At 46.2% G+C, this 22,500-nt stretch overlaps 1 protein-coding gene across 1 annotated transcript in view; it reads right to left on the bottom strand.

Moving 5' to 3' along the window:
- Positions 1-22,500, bottom strand: part of si:cabz01090165.1 (uncharacterized protein LOC100333421 homolog) — a 165,355-nt gene that overhangs the window by 109,992 nt on the left and 32,863 nt on the right. The window contains exon 2 of the mRNA XM_062552711.1: positions 1,283-1,383. The gene's annotated coding sequence lies outside the window, so the exon portion shown is untranslated. The remainder of the gene's footprint in view (positions 1-1,282; positions 1,384-22,500) is intronic.

The raw sequence follows: 22,500 nt of genomic DNA on the forward strand, positions 1-22,500 counted from the left end.
GCCCTGTGTCTCCGAACACCTCACGACTCGTGAACTGAACTTCCGTTCTTCCTCCCTAACGCGCTTTACGTAATCTCGCCTGGCGCGGAGACGAGCCGAGATATCCCCGTGCGGCGACACTTCCGATAGGAGCCATCGCACCGTGACAGTGTTATGTGAGCGGTGTACTGTACATCTGCTTAAGCTTCTCGCTACGCCTAAGTGCCACCGGCTGATTAGAATACAGATGCTCCTTTAAGCACAGACGTTAAGACACGGCCCAGACACGACACGTTTCTACATTAGACACAACACAATCAATGTTTTGTATGAGATAATTATTACATGTGTACAATACATTCTGGACACAGGAACACAAAACTGGCGAATACCACAGCAAAAAAACAAACTGAACAAAATTTAAGAACTGTCACATTGTATAGTGTGAACACACTAAGATTATGTCTAGTAGAGCTCTTCATAGTGGTATAGACTTCATACGATGGAAAGTAGTGGTGATAGATGTAGCCTACAATTTATCTTAAGCTCCATGAGAGACTTAGGACTTCATAAGGCTTCAGCGTGATTATGCCGGAAGTTTTTAAACTTTATATCCTCTTCTTGTCTATGGTTGCCGAGCATAACTTTCTCATTTGGTGTCCTTTCAACCTGCACAACCTATCAGTCATTAATTCTACTAAGGTTTCACCTTGTGGTCATTTGTTTTGAATATGTGTCCGTTCTTCAGTATGGCCTAATAGCCTGAAGAAATTATATCCTGACTCCATGGGTGGAACTTGTGCAGTGATAATGGATCAAATGAATTTTGATAAAATGCAGCGCTCTACACCAGGGAGTGTTTTATTAGCTCAATAAATCAAATATAAATCAGTGTAAATATAAACTATGTTCCATAAATGTCAATGTTCTTGTTTTATTGTGTATTTGCGGCTGCTAAAACTAATAAATGTGTTTGCACAAAGACTGACTCATTCTCCCAGTTTCTTTACAGAAGTGGCCTTCAAACTCCTACACTCCATACTAATCAATCATTCACTGACAACCACACAGCTTAGCTCTCTCTCTCTCTCTGACACACATACACACACACACACACACACACACATACACACACACACACACACACACACACACACACACACACACACACACACACACACACACACACACACACACACCATAAGCCCAATTCATAACACAACATCCTGTTTGTAGACCTCACAAACAGCAGGCGGGCTCACAACCACACAATGGCTCAAATCAGCCAGCACAAAACACTTACTGTGTGTGTGGGCAACAGATGCTCAAAGGGCTGCAGTTTAGAGTCCAGAGGAGGTCCAGCAGAGGAGAGACTTTCAGCGCAGCGAGAGCCCATGGAGGTCCCTGTGAACCAGAGTGAGAATGAGAGAGAGAGAGAGAGAGAGAGAGAGAGAGAGAGAGAGAGAGAGAGAGAGAGAGAGAGAGAGAGAGAGAGAGCACAATGAGAGGAGAACTCAGCGAGTGTGCTATTGATTAAAAAGGCCCTGGCCTTATTTACTTATTTCCCTCAGTTCCTTCCAGAATGCCGAGCCTGCAGAAATATGACCTTTATGTTTCTTAACAACCAGGCCATGGATAAATAAGGAATAATGTGTGCTGTGATGCTGTTACGGTTTAATAAATAAAGAAAATTAAATCGAGCTTAGCGATTTGATTCAAAGGCATCAGAGGGTAATGTGCAAGCTACAACTTCTGTGCTGTAGAACTACCATAGTAGCATGTAAATTAGCATCTTAACACATGTTTTCTGTGCTATAGTCACCCTGGTACAGTATCCCATTACATTTGATAGTATGGTGTATCTCACTACAGCAAAGATTATGCAGTGGCACAGATTGGAGAGAGCATTGAGCATCTCAATTGAGCAGTCTCCCCACTCAGTGGCCATCCCTAGCCATCTTCAAAAAAGGTCTGAAAACCCAGCTCCTCAAAGAACATCTCCTCTCATAGCACCTAATTGTTTTTTCCATGTTGTAAGTCGCTTTGGTTAAAAAGCGTCAGCCAAATGAAATGTAATGTAATGTAATGTAATCTTGCAGGGCACTTTGGGCAGCTATGGGGCAGCTATTTTAGCCTGGTCCTACAGTATCATACTCTTGTACATTCATAATGCACAGAGAGTCTGGCCACTTTCCCTTGCCAAGCGTGAACTTCCTGGAATGCGGATACTCTGTTGATGTTTAAAACTACGGTACTGTACTGTATCTGCCCAGAGCCACTCAGATCTGCCATAACCAATCGCTAACATTTGGTTGTGACGTGACACACTCAAACTAGCATACAACCTCAACGTCATCGTTCTCAGCCACTCTGTTCACTGATTGGACCTGCACATTTTTGTCTCGAGAAAACCCGCGAATATACCGCAGACCCAGACTACATAGTGAAGTGAGATTAAAACTGAGCGGAAGTATGTAGGAAGGCAGAGCCAGGCTAAAGCTATTTTCCTATTCAAGTGAATGAGGAGGCATACAGGAAGTCTCTCTAGGTTCTTCTATCCTAAATGGCCAAGTAACTTCAAGGTTGTGGGTTTGATTTCATATACAAAGTTTACTGTATGTGAACTGTTAAGTCGCATGGGATATGAAAACACCTGCTATATTTGGCTGTAAACAAACACTCCATCACAGGGATAAATGCCTCCTAAGTGTTATTGATTACTTGTAGCAACACAAAAAGGACATTGATTATAACAGTTTGCCAAGTGGGAAACTACCTAATTATCACAAAATGTCTGTATGCAAATCGCTCACCACCAGACACACATTATCAATGTACGACAGCACACAAAGTGCCTCACATCTCATTGGACCACAAGATTGGTTTCATTTAATTCTGTGAATGCTAAACAGTACTGGCATTTCTGAAGAAAACTTCTTAAATTAATATTTTCAAAAGAAAACAAAAACAAAACAGTTTTATCTTCAGAAAAGTCCACTGGCACAATATGAGGGAGCAATGGTGTGAAATTACACTCTCTCACTCATCACATATTTTTTTGTTTTGTCACATTGTTAGCTGCCACATAGAAAGCACAGCTCTGCTCCGTAAAGGGTTTGCTAAGCTTGGCTGTGTTCACTCCTATGGTTGTCGCTAACGCCTGCCGGCTAAACTAGACAGCTGCGGTGCTGTTGGTGCCTTGTACAAGGGGCGTGAAAAAAGGGGCTGGAAATCCATCTGAAAATACACCCTGCCTCACACAAAATACACCCAAGTCTTTAAATTAATTCTCGGCGTACCCTCCATTATGTTTGCGTTGTTTGCACCCTCTCTATGTGAACAGGAGGCATGAGGTAGTGAGGCAAAAATACACTTCTGCTTTGAAAGTTGTTTTACACCTAGTTATCATGCGGGATTGGATTCCATATTAATCAACATAGGAGCATGGGAACTAATTGGTTCATGAATTGCACAAAGCCTTGGCCTAAATTCTTATAAAAACACTTGTCATTAGTATTCAAAGTGCATTTGCCAGATGAAAAACAGCAGACATAATAATACCTGTTTAAAATCAGTTATTTCTTTAATTAGATGATGTATAACATCAACAAAACAAACATGTGCTCCTGTCTACCTTTTAATTAGTAGATTTTGGATTGGGTCTACTGCCTTTTTGTGTGTAACAATACCGTGCCAATTTAATTTGGCTGCTTTGGAAAATGTGACATTTGATAACAATGAGAGTTAAATATGTCAGCCAAGCTGTGATGAATTTCAGTGTCACAGTGTCTTGATTTGTCCAAATGTCCACTACCAGGAACCGGTAAGGTAGGCAGACATACAACCAGCATCCTCCTACAGCAGCTGGCTGTATCAAACAGAATCAAACACAGAATCAAACACAGGACAAGATAGGCAAACATACAGTACAGTACAAACAGCACCCTCCCCTACTGGCCATTTCTGGTTCACAGAACTTTCTAGTTACGCAAGCCTTTGGTTCCAGTAACGTTCCATGTACGTTACTTTGGATCCAAGCAGCTAGCGCACTGTGTCAGATTCAAACACAAGCCTTAGTTTCATCTCCCAGTGTTGGATCAGCTGGATCTCAGACTAACCAAAGTGTGCAGATGTGCTGATAGAGATGTGTGAGATGTCCACAACCCCACCAAGGTCAAGGGTTCAACACGCCAAGGTCACTCCAAGGTCATGAGTTCAACAGCAGCCTTTTTGTGTGTAACAATACCGTGCCAATTTAATTTGGCTGCTTTGGAAAATGTGACATTTGATAACAATGAGAGTTAAATATGTCAGCCAAGCTGTGATAAATTTCAGTGTCCACTACCAGGAACCGGTAAGGTAGGCAGACATACAACCAGCATCCTCTTACAGCAGCTGGCTGTATCAAACAGAATCAAACACAGGACAAGATAGGCAAACATACTGTACAAACAGCACCCTCTTCTACTGGCCATTTCTGGTTCCCAGAACGTTGTAGTTACGCAAGCCTTTGGTTCCAGTAACGTTCCATGTACGTTACTTTGGATCCAAGCAGCTAGCGCACTGTATTAGATTCAAACACAAGCCTTAGTTTCATCTCCCAGTGTTGGATCAGCTGGATCTCAGACTAACCAAAGTGTGCAGATGTGCTGATAGAGATGTGTGAGATGTCCACAACCCCACCAAGGTCAAGGGTTCAACACACCAAGGTCACGAGTTCAACAGCAGCCAGGAAACACACATAGAGTGCTGAAAATGTGCACGTGACTGTGTATGAATACATGTTCTCTCTCTCAGATTCAGATTCAGATTCAGAGTGCTTTATTGGCATGACAAAGGTACTCATATTGCCAAAGCAGGTAGACAGAACAGAAAATGGTACATATGTGTGTGTGTGTGTGTGTGTGTGTGTGTGTGTGTGTGTGTGTGTGTGTGTGTGTGTGTGTGTGGTGTGATGGGGGGGGGGGGGGGTATATGGGTTTCTGTGTGTGTGTGTGTGTGTGTGTGTGTGTGTGTGTGTGTGTGTGTGTGTGTGTGTGTGTGTGTGTGTGTGTGTGTGTCTCTCTCTCTCATACACACACACACACCAAGGTCACTCCAAGGTCACGAGTTCAACAGCAGCCAGGAAACAGACACAGAGTGCTGAAAATGAAACAGACAGACAGACACACACACACATGCACACGCACACACACACACACACACACACACACACACACACACACACACACACACACACACACACACACACACACACACACACACACACACACACAAACACACACACCCCACACACACACACATACACACAAACAATGATGAAAATCTACATGTGAGTGAGTGGTCCAGAGTGGATGGGGGCCAGCCTGGGGTCCAGCTGCTGTGTTCTGGGCCAGAATTAAGAAGCTTTATGGGCAGCCAGCACAAGTGGATTATATGCTGGTAAATGCAAACAGCTGTCAAAGGCAAGTGTCAGAGGACAAATAAAACAGCCACAAATTGGCGAGTTCTTTTTGTTGTTGTTTTACTGGAGCCGAGTAAGGACTTAAAGGGACACTTCACCGATTAGCATTAAGATTTGTATCTTTATAAAACCAGTCATGTTTTTGAATGGTCGTGCATCATTCCCTCGTTTGCTTTGAGATGGGAGAAATACGGATTTCAATGTTGGACTTCCTGCTTTCAATGATGTAAAAATCATCATTTTACATCATTGAAAGCAGGAAGTCCTATTCATGGGTTTCATTGAAATCTCCCATCTCAAGGCAAACTGAGGGAATGATGCAAGACCATTCAAAAACATGACTGGTTTTCTGAAGATACAAAGCTTAATGTTAATCGGTGAAGTGTCCCTTTAACAATAAAGCCACCGATGAGATGGCACACTCCAGAATGGAGCTGAGCTGGCCATGGCCCGGGCGAGATGAGGCGAGATGAGACGAGATGAGAGAAGACCGTCTCTGGACCCTGGCTGCTAACTGCTGTTTTTATTCGGGAAACATCGGGCAACAAAACCGCAGTCTGCGAGCAAGAGCGCTTTGGAAAAAAAAAAACACACACACAATCTCCCGCCTCGTTTCCTTGAGCCTTTCTTGGAGCGTCGGGCGCAGTGAGCCCACCCTGCCCGGGCATCTCCGAGCGACTCAGGGGCACGACGTTAGCGTTAGCGCCACGCGGTTGCAAATGGCTCTCCCGACTGAACCGCGGGCGGTGAATATTCATCGCCGATGTAAAGGTTGCCGCGGCTTCGTTCGCCGCTGAGCGACAGCCGTGTGCATTTGCGATAATGATGGAGTGTTGCCGTGCGGAGGAGATTAAAAAGGTTAAAAGGGAGACATCCCCCACACACCCAACCCACACACACACACAGGCACGCACGCACGCACGCACGCACGCACGCATGCACGCATGCACGCAGACACACACACACACATCCCCGAGACGCCTTTCTGATCCTCAGACACTTGTGCATGTTGGGTGCTCATGCACTTTGCACAATTACGGCCCACTTGTCTTGAGCATCCCATCATTTATTCCCCGTGCATCGCCATGACACCCTGAGATGGAGGATTAGAGGCAGGACGGATCTGTGCTCCGAGGCCTGGGAGCACCATCACACTACAGCTCCATGGAGGTATACATACATACTCACGCACGCACGCACGCACACTCCTCCCAGCACACACGTTCTTACTGTGAGCGTATGTCCAACACATACACACACACACACACACACACACACACACACACACACACACACACTGCTTTCCATCTTGCCCTCATTCCCTATGACTCCCAGGGGAGCCTTGGAGCCTTGGAGGCTACATGTATGAATCTCTACACACACACTCAAGTCTGATACAGCAGAGCCATACATACTGATGGATGAATACACACACACACACACGCACGCACGCACGCACGCACGCACGCACGCACGCACGCACGCACGCACGCACACACACACACACACACACACACACACACACACACACACACACCACATAGAGACACTACCTGTACTTATAGTGCAAAAAGAACTGTGTTCCCTGTTGATACATCCTCTGAAAAATACACACAAACACACACACACACACACACACACACACACACACACACACACACACTCAAAATGACAGAAGAGACTCCAATTTCACTTCCAGCAGCCCCCTCTGTGCTGCTCTTTCCCCGGCGCATTTGGTATTCCGTGCAGACGTTGCGTTGTGCCGCCCGACCGGGATTGCTCAAACACAACTCAATTAGGGGATCCTCCAGGTACTCAGGCAAATCTGCCGTGTGTTTGAAGAATGGGTGGGAGGTGAGAATGAATCAAATTGATTCTGAAATATCATAAATGACGACCTGGCCTGTAGATACTCTGCTGATATTTACACTCAATTTGCTTTGACAGATGCCTCTGTGTGTGGCTGGGGTGCAGTAGGTCTGCGGCTCTGATCAAGGCCCCGGACTCTTTTGTCACAAAGGGTGTCGTGGGCAACCGTGGAATTCCGTTTTGGAATGTGGATGCAACAATCGATTCCTTTCGCTCCGGTGTTCCGAGTGACACCTCACTTGCACAAAATATGTGGGTATCGACTCGGCCTGATGTTAAACCACTAAATCACTGGAAACGGTATAAGTTATGTTCGTGTTTAACACTAGAAGCGCCGCGCCCCTCTGACCCACTTATACCTAGAAGCGCCGCGCCCCGGTCATTTGACCGCTTTGACGACCTACTAGAAGCGCCGTGCTGTTGTGAACTACTTAAAGCGCGGCGAGGCGGTCAAAAGACCGCTGAGTCCTTAGACTGGGAGGCTGTTATTTACACATAATGACAGCTAGATGGCGCTTCGTGCACGAATCAAATCGTTTGAATACATTTGTCAGACTGTGTTGTCTGTGGTTGTTTCATTATGACATAGGTCTACAGCACGTTTGAGTTATCTGTCCATTTATTTGTGTTGATTTGTGTTGTTTGAGGTAAAAACTCTGGAGGAGTTCTTGAACAAAGATTGAGCAAACTTGACTTTCAACTTTCATAGTATTTCATTTTTTATATTTCGTTTTTACATTTTGTATGCTAGCCTACTTAGAAATGTTGGCTATTTTAAAACGGAGGCATACGCGTTCTGTGATTAGGAGCCTGACCCGACGGGAGGGGAAGGATGAAAAATGTCGACCCAACACCGGTGTTGTTGGATCTCGAGATCCGTAACCCGCAGTTCGGGTTTGGGCAGATAATCTAAGCTCTAAAATGAATGGATGGCTAGTTCTAATTCACTCCCCAAATTCACTTCTATTCATTTAATAGGTCTATGTTCGCGCCGCGGAAAATGATCGGACCGAACAAAGAGCCTAACCTAGTCTGGTTTCAATTACACAGTAGCCAGGATTTCATGCCGCATTTTACAGGCTACCGCGGCTACTTTCTAAGACAATGTTCATTCATTTAGGGAGAAGCATCTAGGGTCTAGCTACCTCGGAGGGAGGGAGATAGAGAGAGCAGAAATGCTGAGCAGGCATATGCGCGAGAAGTAGGCCTAGGCTAATAAAAAATGATGAGTGAAAAAGATATTCTCCGTTTTGCGAATGTGTAGGCTAGCTATGTTTCGATGTCTGCTGAAAAACAGCTATAGGCCTATTGTGAATTCGTGATTTTGAATTGAGACACACATCCACGATGCGAAGGGCCAGAGACGTAGCCCACTGGTTAGAGCTTCAGCCTCGGAGCTCAAGAGTTGCTGGTTTGATTCCCGACCTATGTAGGTTATGGGAGAAGTACTTTTGAGCAAGGCATCAATAAAGTATTCTATTCTTTTCTATTCACACAACTAGCCTACACGCATGCTGGCGAATTCGAACATTCTAAAACGCGCATATAGCCTACGATGAAACATGATTGCGCATTCTTCCACCAGTTGCATGTAAACAACAAACAGCCAGCTTACAGCCATGCAGGAGGCAGAGTGGGGGTGGGGAGGCATTTGTCAATGCCACAGTGATGTCTGTAGCCTAAGATCTTATCCACACGTAGCGAAACGACCCCCACCCCCCCCCCCAGTGAACTGGTTAGACGTGTATGGGGGAGGGGGAATGATCGGTTTCAAATAGGCTGTTTGCAATGGACACTGTGTTATGTAGCCTAGCCTAAAGACCCCGAAGCCATTTGCTTTGAGAATAACGGCTGGCTTCATGGCTGATAATGGCTTTAGTTGCCACTTCATGTCTACAGAACATGCAACTGAGTCCTGTGTAGCCTATCGTAGCAACGAGCACAATACTGATATGGTGTATCCAGTGGGAATCGTTTATAGGCTCGCGTTTATTTTTCGCGTGTGTCTCTGATATAATTATTTTTAGATGCAAAGTCTAACTGGCTTAGCCAAAGTTTGTCAGATGGCGACTTTGGCTTAGAAAATTATTGGCTGGCGAAATTATTTTTCGTTAATGGTAAACAAATTTCAGAGAGCTTGTTATTAAAAAACATTAACAAAAAATAATTGTACGTCGACGTTCAAAAACGGTCAATGAATTCAGTCACTGAGCTATAATATTAAACTATTATCAGGAGGCGAACTCGGGCCTTCAGCGTCGTAGGCGGGGAAGATAACGCTGCGCCACTTGCTGATTCATTGTAGGCTACCTGCGACGAAACTCATTCAGTCCAGCAAACAAGTAATGTCTCAGTCATGCTCTCAGCAAAATCTGGAGTATAAAAAAGGGCCGTGTTGGTGTTGCTCTTTACATCCACCAACGACAATGAGAGTGGTTGTGTGGCGATGTATTTTGACAGTTCAGTCACTTGTGCGAAGTCGTAGCCTACTCAGAAATGAAAGCCTACCTGTAAAGTTTGATTTCGTAGGCCTACTTGTAATTTTTGAATTCGTATTTTTTTCCCATCCGTATTCTGATGGATAAAATACACACAATATATTTTATGCACGACTGGACTCATTTGAGAACTCACACATATTTATTGTATGCACGACTACAGACAAATACGAACGTGCATCAAATCTATGACACGAATATATTGACAGCTATCTCACTCCATACAAATAGAAGATAAGATATACAACTATGAATGTACGTAGGCATACGCGCCCTACGTACATAAATAGGCTACGATGGACGAATTTCAGCTGAAAATATTGTTTACACATGTAGGCCTGCCTAATAGAACGTCGCAACGTTTTCAAAACAAACTCGCATTTTACCACTGTAAATCGCCTCCATAGACTATGCCATGTAAATGAAAAAATAGTTATTAAAATAAATCACATGTAGAATACATATCGCACATATATAAACTATATGTTTTATGGTAAAATATTATTCTCATGCCCGACTGTCAGGAAACCCTTGCGACATCTGCTGTGAGAAAAGAGAATAGCAGCCTGGACAAACATGGCCGAACGCGAGACAACATAGTGTTGTCACATAATGAGCGCAAAATGGCTCTAAACTAGCTTGTACCGGTGTGCTTTCGATCATGTAAAAATTCTGGGTGACAAAACAGGCGTATTTAGGAAAAGTCGTGAACGTAGGGTCCTGGAATTTAATCGAGTGAAAATATTTTTTTTTTTTGTAATCGCTGCGGTCAAATGACCGCAGCCCGGCAGTTCTAGGTATATCTAGGTCAAACCCACACGGCGCTTCTAGGAATACGCGTCAGCGGTCAAATGACCGGCGCTTGGCGCTTCTAGTGTTAAGAGGATATTGGTTTTTCCCACTCAACACTACCCAGCCACAGCCCATCTGCATGCTTTTTTTCTTTCTCATTTTTAACACAAAGTGTCAAGGGCTCCTTGACGAAAAGAGAAACATTTTGCATGTGGCAAACATATCTGGTACGTGTAAGTAAGGTACAATACTACCACTCAATCAAACAAAAAGAAAATAAGAAATCAATAAACGCACACACACACACACACACACAAACAGACACACGGACACACACTCACACACACACACACACACACACACACACACACACACACATACACACACACACACACACACACACACACACACACACACACACACACACACACACACACACACACTCACACTGCAAATGTAGCACAGATTTACAATCATGCCTGTGGATGTTGATTGCCCTGCGTTGGGTTGGCAGGGGATCTAAATAATTCAGGGCTTGCTATATCATTGCTTCATGAGGAGAACTCATTCACATACATTGGTCGAGATGAAGAGAGGGCTACACTGAGCACTGTGTAGGGAGCTAAGAGTATGCTAGTGCAATGCTAAATACTCACCATTAACGAGGACAGGGAGATCGCCAGCCACTGCTAGTGTGGAAATGTTCCCCAGAAGCAAGACTTTTATGCTTATTTGTGGATGGGTGGGGTGGGGGATCAATGACAGTAAACAAATACTGCAAATAAATACACATACAAATACATAAAAAAAGAAAAAAAAAACAAGTGAATAGATAGAAAAAATAAAAATGAAAAGAAAAAACATAATTTAGGAATAGCTGATTTCCTTCAATTGCTACAAAGTGACCGTGGATTGATACTGGCTTTCCTCTTTAAGTGTTAATGGTCAGGCTAGAATCGCTGCACTTGATTTATCTCTCTCTCTCTCTCTCTCTCTCCATCTGAGATCGCGACCATCGCCACTTCAATAATTCAGCGCAGCTGGCGTGGCCCATCGACAAGCCACGAGAAGCTTGCAGGAGCAACATGCCGCAGGAGTGGCAACAGGGGTTATTGATAACTGCATCGTGTTGTTGTGAACGGAAAACTACTGCGCCACAACATCTGTACTGGACCTAATATTGATCGATGTTTTCTTTTTTTTCACTTACCAAACATCCTTCTTAGTTTGGTACAGTGTAGACATTCAAAAGTACCACTTCCACAGCAGATGCATGTAAGCACACACACACACACACACACACACACACACACACACACACACACGGAAACCACTTGCATCCTCAGTTTTCAAGGTCTGTTTTCTAGGCCTCGGTTAGTTCAAATATTCAGCTTTGGGGAAGCTGTGAGCGCCACTGAAAGACTAATATTTAATTTATTTAGCCTGTTCTGGAGACAACAAAATGTGGCCCATATATAGGTACACGCTTTTGGGCCGCACAACTCGATTCCATCTTCTTCCTTTCATTACTCTCACTGCCTCTGTTTCAGTCTGCCTCTCTCTCTCTCTCTCTCTCTCTTATACACACATACACATACACACACACACACACACACGCACACACACACACACACATATATTCTACCCATCCCCATCTGCATTCTCATCCTTACGCAACTGCTTGCCTATCTTTCATGGAGGCCAGCTTCAAAGGTTACTCAAGTTCTTGGTGATTTGGATCTAATTTGGTGGCCCGGAGCACATCATCAAAAAGCTGTGATGTGATATGATTGCTTTACTGCATATTAAAGCCATGCAAATGTGATGTGGCACAGCAGCTGCCAAAGCGCATCCCCTTCTGCTGCTCGCTCTCTGCTCCTAGTCCTCGCCTCAACACAAAGACCAGAGAGGGATCGGACACTCATGCACATGCCCTTCTACAGATTAAATACTCTTGACCTCACATCCGCACAGATACTGTACCTAAAAAAATGGGTCTTCCAAGAACTCTTCCTATTTTTTTTTCAAGAGTACATTTCTTGGGGCTTTTATGCCTTTACTCATACAGGACTGAGACGGGTGAGACAGGAAGGAAGTGGGGGAGAGAGAGACGGGGTGGGAAATCGGGAAATGACAGCACGTCAGATTAGAAGCTGGATCCCTGTGACCGTGGGCACTCAGGCCTGTACATATTATGGTATGAGCCATAGACATACTGTATACATACGTACATATATATATATCTATGGTATGAGCTCTGTCGCCTGCTGTGCCACAGCGTCCCCAATCAAGCAATCCTTCTATAGCTGCTTTTTGTGTTGGACTATAATAAGCAAAATGAGCTGCAAAAGGTTTTGGTCACAATGTAATTCCATTGTGCCCTACAGACTATACTGTATCTACAGACGCTCAGATTACAAACAGACTAGCAGTTGAGACTACTACTGTAATTAAACTACACATTATTGATTACATTAGGATTTGGTGAGAAAGATGGGATCCAGTGAACAGTTGCAGCAAAGAAAATTGGATTTTAAGAAACTATTTGCAAAGTCCCCGTAGGCAGACATATTTTATCCAAACAAAGTGTTATCAAAGGTTCCACAGCAGTTTTTGTTTTCCTTGAGACAGCAGAGGGAGAGGGTGGGGGATGTTTTTTTTTGGGTATTTTGTGTTTTTTTATGGGTTTTTTTTATTTTTTTTTACACCACTTGGCACTAACTGTTATACATTGTGGAATTTATGGAGCATGGCTGAATGATATAGATGGCGCTAATAAACATTTTAATTAAAAAAGGATCCCACAGACAGCGCTTCCTATAGTTTTCTAGGCAGAACTCAAGGTTCTACTGCAGGGATGTGTGAGGACCTACAGTATAGGCTGTAAGTTCTGCAAGAACATAATGTACACTGAGGTAAACACACAGTGCTGTTGCTGAGGATGTTGCTGTTTTTCACACCCAGCGCCTGATTGTTGAGCTTCGGACGCCTCAGAGGCAATATCTGCACTGGCGTTTGTTTGCCATGTCCTCAGAATTCCAGATTGTTCCGCGATTGTCAGGCTGTCATGTTCCGGGGAGCTGATGTGCCTTTTGTCTTCGGCGGGCTCTTCAAGAGAACAACGCACAGTGACTCATTTTCACCACGCCAAATCGACTGGAAAGAATTATGCTGCAGGCTTTTTTGGAATGGTTGACATATTGCTGAGATATCCACACCGACATCTCACACACACGCACACACACACACACACACAAACAGACATAGAATAGGAATTCAATCTGGGGATTTGTCTCAGCGTGATGTTGGATCTTCTCATCACCGCCCTGTATGACTATGCACTCAGCACTGAGTGGAGTAAAAGGGTCTTTTATTTTGCGAGGAAAAAGACTATAGCGTATAGCGTATAGGCTGGCGTTTCAGCTAACTAGCATTGAGATGATAATACACGTTTGCCTGACGTTGCCCTGGAGGATTTAAGATCTGGCACAGTGAGTGTGGTCCCACTTTCCACGCATTGTCAGGATTTCAACAGCCTCAGCAGCTCACTAAAAATACCTCTTTAGAGAAGACTCTCAATGTAAAGAAGAGCAAGCTATTATTCCAACGAACGCAGTAATACTCCTCACCCAGCTATTGAAACTGCTGTGCCGTTTTTAATGTCTCCGGCTGAAATCCCAGATAGAAATGGAATCCATTGTGGTGCACTTATATTCATTAATTGTCTGTTCCCAAAATTAATACAGTCTGAATAGCTATAGGCCGTAGGAGAGCGCTTGAGAGTTATTAGCCTGTGTGAGTACGTTGAAGAAATGACTGCCCAAAGCTAAAGACAAGACCACCTGTTCCGCTCATTTCTGTGCATAGCAGTCTTTTCCCCAGCTTTGTCAGTTGCAACAATGCAGCGACTATTTTCTTTCTTTAAAGTAGTCACCTCACTGGAGTAATTGTTGTGCAATTATTCATGATTCAAAGGCTTTGATCATTATTTCAGAAGCGGCACGAGGCGCAAGAGACGCAGACTTATTTGCGCAGACGGCAAGAAACACGACACTGCTCTCTATAGACCAGCATGTCCTCAGATACACACTGTAGCCTAGAGAGAGAGAGGGATAGAGAGGGAGAGAGAGAGAGAGAGAGAGAGAGAGAGAGAGAGAGAGGCAAAAGTGAAAATGGCCTCCTTTTAACAGGCTAGCAGGGAGAGAAAAAGAGAGACAGCGAGGGAGAGATTGAAAGAAAGAAAAAGAGAGCGTTCGGGAAGAACAAAATGTGGTGAAGGAAGGATAGAGAGAAGAAAAGAGGAGGGAGGATGGTGAGAGAGATAGAGGTGGATAAGGGAAGAGGAAAGAGAATCACAGAGCGAGAAACTGGAGTGTGAGAGAGAGAGATAGAAAGAGAGAGAGAGTTAAGGAGAGAGGGATAAATGAGTGATGAGTGGGCTGGAGGTGGCTAGGGAGGGATGGAGGGAGGGATGGAGGGAGGGATGGAAGGATGGAGGGAGGGAGGGACATCACAAGCGGAGAGCAATGAGGAGGAATAAATGCCTGAGTGTTTGAATGCGACACATCAAAAGCCCAAACCCTCAGCGCCGGCCGGGCCACAACACAACACAGGCTCCACGGCGCCTCCACAGGGGAGGCTCTGCCAGGGAACAACCGCCATGAAAATGAGCTCTTTGTCAAAGCTGAAAAATATCACGCTACTACGGTCATAAACACACGCTCGTCATCACAGCAACCCACATACAGGCAGCGCTAGGCTCATGTGGGAACACTCTTGGGACAGGGGGAAGAGTAGTCTTGCTAGAATATTCCATTGTGTCTTTCCAAGTGTTCTCCATTCACACACACACACACACACACACACACACACACACACACACACACACACACACACACACACACACACACACACACACACACATGCACACACACACACACACACACACACACACACACACACACATGCACAGTGTGTATGTGGACCTTTGTGTGGTGAAGTAGAGTGCCCCTGTTGCGAAGTCAGCTTGTGTGTGTGTGGAGCTGGACTGGAAATAGCCTGCGCCATTGATTGGGTTTAGATTTACTTTTTTCCTTTCTTTGTTGCAGTATGCATTGTCTGGTGTTGTCCCATGCACACACACACATGTACACGCACACACCCACACCCACACACACACACACACACACACACAACATCTCTCTCTCTCTCTCACACACACACACACACACACACAAACCCACTTACACACACAGGCATTTTTTTTTCTATTCCTCTCTTTATGTAACACACATAGCCTGTCTCTCTGTCACACACACACACACACGCGCATACACACACACGCATACACACGCACACAGAGCACCACTGGGTGTGATTTGCAGCATCCTTACTAACCCATGCTAGTGTTTGTCCTGTGTGTCCACTTTTAGAGCAGTGTTCAGCCTGACCAGCATGCCTGCGGGGCTTCACGGCTACCACACACCCCGTGCGTGTCTGTGCCAGTGTCCTAACACCACCGCCGACATGTTTGTTTTTCTGCAGGGCACTTCAGCGGTGATGATATCACTGGCCCAAACTGGCCCGGCCGTTCTCCTCCCCGGCCGCACCGCTCTCCTCCCCGGTCTCGGTCGGCGCTGTTTGGACAACATCTCAGGGGTGATTTACTCGGGCTCTCCTGAGTCTGTCCAAACGCGTTTACTGGCCTGTGGCTGAGGTCAGCGCACTACAGCACAGAGGTGCACAGGGTGGAGAGTGGACAGAGGAAGAGGAGGAGGAGGAGGACGACGAGGAGAAGAGAACGAGGAAGAGGGGGAGGAGGAGGAAGAAGAGGAGGAGGATGGAGAGTGGACAGAGGAGGAGGAGGAGGAGGAGGAAGAAGGGGAGAAGGAGGACGAGGATGAAGAGGAGGAGGAGGAGAGAAGGAGGAGGAGGATGGAGAGTGGGCAGAGGAAGAGGAGGAGGATGAGGAGAAAGAGGAGGAGGACGAGGAGGAATAGGAGGAAGAGGAGGAGGAGGATGGAGAGTGGACAGAGGAAGAGGAGGAGGAGGAGGAGAAAGAGGAGGAGGACGAGGAAGAATAGGAGGAAGAGGAGGAGGCCAGTGGTGCGGTCTCCAGCCTGCCTCTCTGCACTCGCTCCTGTTTGCAGACAGGGGGCGCTACTTGTGGACGGATCTGGGCCATGTGGCTATCAGGCCCAGGGGTTGGGGGTGTTGGGGTTCGTGGTCAGTTGTGTGTGCGTATGTGTGTGTGTGTGTGTGTGTGTGTGTGTGTGTGTGTGTGTGTGTGTGTGTGTGTGTGTGTGTGTGTGTGTGTGTGTGCGCGAGTATGCGAGTGAATAGGGTTTCCTCTCAGGCTGAGGTATTAAAAATATTCAAGAATTTAATTGCGAACCGTGAGGCAGTTGCCACAAATAAAAACAAGGCTACACACACACACACACATTCCTCTCTTATTCACACACACACACACACACACACACACACCCCTCACCCCCGGGTCTTTAGTATGAGGGAGACCCTGCGGCACACACACAGGCCCTAGGAGACCTCCCACTAGGGGGTCTGCCACTCACACTCTTACTCACTCTCTCTTCCTCTTTTCTCCTCCCTTGTTTTCATCTCTTCCTCTTTTTTCATTTCTTCTTCCTTTACTTTGTCTCCCTTCATCCCCTCTTTCCCTCTCTACCTCCCTCTGTCTCTTTCTTTTCATCCTCCCTTTCCCCCTCCCTGGCTTCCCTCTGCGTCTGGTTTTGCATAAGCACGATGAGATGAGTGTGTGAGAGTGTGTGTCTGAGTGAGCAGGAGTGTGAGGATGGGGCAGATGGTTATCGCGCACGCTTCTTAAGATAAACTGTTCACACACAGATAAGCTAGTGTTGGATAGGCTCCATCTAGAACAGATAACACTGGGCACGCATGTCTGTGTGTGTGTCTCTGTGTGTGTGTGTGTGTGTGTGTGTGTGTGTGTGATTTTGAAAGGTGCAAGGTGTGTTAAGCTGCGTGCATCACTGTCACAGTGAAGACGAGCAGTGTGAACGGCACAGGCCACCTGGAAGTCTGGCTGCTACTAGCTTAATAAGAAAAGACTCTTCTGCTCATGACCTTGAGAAACAGCTCATGCCATGACAGATGCCACATTCTCTCTAGAGACATCACGACAAGTACAGTAACGCCCAACGACATGACTGTGCCTGTGGGACCAGTTGGGACCAGTTAGCAACTGACCTGATGGATCGCTATGGCAACTCTCAGGATTTTGAACGCCATGACCATTTGTCATTTGTCACCAGCAATATTCAGATATATTTATTATCAGAGCCCACTGACAACCATTCAGGACCAGCATTTGTAACTAAATCATTTTTAGAACAAAAAGTGAAAGTAAAGCGCTTCCTTATATTTTGGTAATCCCCTTGAAGTGGATGGAGACCAGAGAGAGTCAGTGCTAGCCATGTGTGTGTGTGTGTGTGTGTGTGTGTGTGTGTGTGTGTGTGCTAGCCATGTCCACTGTACCTTATATTATGCATGACAGACTCTTCAGGCAGCTCATTTGTTTCCGGTGGAGCCAGGTGTGCTTCAACCTGCCGCTATTGTCAATGCAATTAGCATCTACACAGACCTGGTTGGTTGTTACACCCAGTGAATCAGCATTGTGACAACGTTAAGAGGATTTATGCGCATGTTAGGATGATTAGTTTTTGGACAAACAACACATCCAGTGCTGGAGTGAACATGTAAGGAGGAGCAGAGTAGAACGGAAGATGCCGTCACAACACAGTGACGCTCCACTGGAAACAAATGAGCTGCCTGAAGAGTCCTCCGTATATAAGGCCCATTCCCTCACAATAGGAGGAGGAGAATAATACGCCTTTATTGTGATTTCAGCCAGCCAGCTTATTATGTCAACTGCTGCCTGTGCACCTGGGATATAAAGGCCATATCTATGCAGGGCTGGGAGTGGCACTCCAAGAGAATGGGGGAACCTAATGAAGCTCATTTCAACAGGTGGACTTCAGCAAATGCCACACAGTGAGGGGACCTCTGATCCTCTGGCCTCATTGAGCTGGGACTCAACAGGGAGACCCACACACAGAGACAGCTGGGACTCAATGGGAGATGGAGTGTCTGTGACACCAGCGACACACACACACACACACACACACACACACACACACACAAATTCACCCTGTGTTCAGAACATTCACTAATTCTCTACATATAGAAACCATATGGTTGTTGGTATATGCAACCATATGGACTTGCAGCTCTGGCTGGAAACCTCACTCTTTTCAATCTTGCTTCTGTTACAAATCTGCAGGGGGACCAATAACAAACTGGCTCATCCACCTAGCACACCCGGATTATTTGGTTTGATTGGACTATCCAAATGTGTAAAGTCATTTGAACTATGCCTGCCAATCACGCCGCTGGTGCAGTAGAAAGACTCCCCAGCCAGACTAATGTTCAATCTCAAACGATTGGTCTGGTGATAGCCAGTCTGAGGAGCCTGGGCTATTAGGTCATTCACTAGCGTGCTCGACTCCCAATCCAAGTCACAGGTTTGAGTCCGGGCGAATGCAGGGCTGATTCGTACTGTCAACACAGCAGGTTACACACATATAGTGCGTCATGTGTAGTGAACGACTGGTCAACCCAACGCAGGTTACACACATATAGTGCGTCATGTGTAGTGAACGACTGGTTGTTCCAAATGATGACAACAGGAAATGACTTCATCATAAGAGCTTGATCTAAAAATGTGTATGCATGTGTCTGACTCACTCCATCAGCGCTGTGTGAATAACAGTAAAAACGTCATTGTCATTGGTCCGTGATGAAATCCTATACAGGTAATGAGTTGGCATGACTTGGCAAGACTGAAGAGTTGCTGTCCAATAAGTTTGCGCATTCTGAAACATTATGGCTCTATCAGTGTGCAAACATTAGGACAGGAGCTTTCGCTGAGGTGGAGACAAACAGTCCCTGATGTCTGCTTAAGAGCAGAAATCTCTCTCTCCTTAATGAATCCCCTAGACGTTAATTACCGTAGCGCTCTTAAAGGTAGCAAGGCTGCTCACATTTATTCTTTCTTTGAGTTATTTATTCATTCATCTTTCTACAGTGCTAACACAGCCTGCAAAAAGTCTGCATACACATCATGTGTGCTGATGGCACTTTTTCTCCGCACTTCACTTTATCCACTAGTTTGATCCGGCGCCCCTAATTAGGCCTTTGGATGCGCACGTCTTCCTTGGCTTGGATTTACGGAGTGTGACAACAGGAGCCTCCGACAAACTGCGGGGGAATGAATCAGCCCAGTATTTTAGCAGCTCAGCGCTACACAGCACCTGTCAATTCTGGCAAATAAAGGACTTTCATGTGCCGTTCACACACGCTGTGGAAAAGCAGAGCACTATCACACAAGGCTCTTGCATTCTTTATGAGCACAAGTGTGGGTGTGTGTGTGGGTGTGGGTGTGTGTGGATGTGTGTGTGTGTGTGTGTGTGTGTGTGTGTGTGTCAGTATGTCTTTGAGTTGTATGCATGTGTGTGAGAGTGCGTGCAGTTGCATCTTGGTGTGTGTTTATGTGTATACCTGTGTGTGTGTGGCATCCTCAGACTCTCTTGACGGCTTGTGCCTCCCAGTAGGTATAGTGTGGGAAGTTAATGTGATTAGGGTGTGATTTCAAATGCCACAGCATGACACACACACACACACACACACACACACACACACACACACACACACACACACACTCCTGCTGAAGGCAAAAGCCAAAGCTACTCCCCCCTCTCCCAGATTACCCACAGTACAGTCAGGGGACACCTTGGCAGGGGATTACCTCGATTCGTTACCGGCCGCAAGTCGAGGGAACACCTGGGCGACGGCTCTCCCTTAACCGCGTTTGAAGTGAACACACACTCACACACACACCTCCACGTCACTCAGCACCTGAAACACCGGCCGGCACGACTAACGCTGAGGAGGAGTGTTCATTCGCACCGCACCACTCCGTCCGCTTCAGTCAGCCGTAATCATAGAGACGCTAATTGATACATTACAACTGAACATTAGCCATCATCAACACTCATTATGTCTCAACTCTGGACTGATAACAGCTGAACTCTGGGACATTATCATTACCGCACCTGTAAATAATCATTACACCTCACTCTGCCAGGGACAACATGCAACAACTCACCCAACTCACCGAAGAGGACGCTTTTTAAAGAGAAGACGTGTTTTTTTAGAGAAGAGGTGTTTTATTGTCTTTCTCTGACACGCGTCATTTGAGGAGAAGATCTATAGGTGCGGTTTGTTGTGTGCTAAGAGGCATTTCTCCCACTGCCATCCAGTCCCAGTGACTGATCACCCATTCGTTTACCACTGCCATCTGCTGAGTGGTGGAAGCTGTTTATCTGTCAGGCTCTCCTGACAAAAATCACAGACCTATTGCCTGTTTTTATTTATCTATTTATTTATTTGTTTATTTATTTTCTGTTTTGGACAGCAAGCCGCAAACAGGGCATCACACACACCATCGGGCCAGCCCACAAAAACACAGCAGAGCATGCTGGGTTTTCCGGCTGAATGACTTCACACAGCACGAGTGAATATCCATGACGTGTGTTTAAAATCAGGACCCGTGCTGAGTTGAAGAGGCTCCCTCTCTCTGTGTGTGCGTGTGTGTGTGTTTATCTGAGTGTGTGTGTTTGTGTGTGTTTATCTGTGTGTGTGTGTGTGTGTGTAAAGCACATCAATCTCCATCCAGCACACCTTGTAAGCTCCTGGCGATGAGGGATGGCAGCTCGCAGGCCGACTCCTGTTTCCCCTGCAGCTAATGCGGCTGGATCCCACCGACGCGTATCCATCAGAGCGCTGACGGCCACGACGCATCTCCCCTAATATGCTAATCTCCCTCACTTCCTCTGTGTCTCCGGGCAAATCCAGCGACGCGGGCGTGCCTAGACACCGCCTCCTTGTCGCTCCTATCGTCGCCGCGGTGACTCTTCTTCATCGCTCACGCGCTCGCCCCGCTGACGGGCTCCGCACGGGCCCCTGCTCGTCCTCCCCGGCTGCCGTGGCAACGTGAGCAAAACGTTCCGCTAATGGAACCCGCCGAGCAGGCAGGCCGGTACTACGGTGGCTGACAGCAGCGCTTGGTGCATCCCTTTTCCAATCATACAGAAGAAAATCACCTCGGAACTGTCTTCCTGTTTTATTTATCTAACCGCGGGGAGAAAAGGAAGACATCCTCTCGTGTCAGTGCCATTTCCATAATCTGTGAGGAAGGTATGGGCCTCGGCAAACCTGATGTTTGACTTGGACGTAGTGAAGTGAAGCCGGACGGAAATTGCTCGGGCGGTTAAGACGCCCGGGCCTCATCTTCGGGAGACGTGACAGATCGAGCGTTTTTGCGAGCGCGGGTCGGAATTGATGTCATTATATTGCAACATCTGCAGGTGAAAGCGAGCGAGACAGACCCAAATGGTTGATGAATAGATTATGACATTTTCTAAAAGTCAGTTGCAAACCCACCATTAGCCAGTATGTCAGCCGTACTTTTTTTTTTTTTTTTTTTTCGCAAGCGGCCCTGTTTCTATAGCAGCTTTGAATGCTGAAGCAACGAAGTGGTTTGGCTGCATCACACAGCGGGATGTGCTGCTGCGGTAGTGATTTAAAATGGCTGCTGATCTTCTCTGTCAGGAGTCAGGCAGTCAAGTCACCCAGTCAGTAGGGATCCTGGGGCTTAAGGGCAGCTCTGTTCAGGACGCGGTATAGGGACAGGTTACAGAACACACCCCTCCCATTCCCCCCGGCCCCCCCGCGCAACCGCCGGCGCCGTGCCAGGTCCGGCCCAGATGCGTGATGGGGCCGGAGACAGAGCCAGCTGCT

The sequence above is a fragment of the Sardina pilchardus genome, chromosome 13 (genome assembly GCF_963854185.1).
Source record: "Sardina pilchardus chromosome 13, fSarPil1.1, whole genome shotgun sequence".
Lineage (NCBI taxonomy): Eukaryota > Metazoa > Chordata > Actinopteri > Clupeiformes > Clupeidae > Sardina > Sardina pilchardus.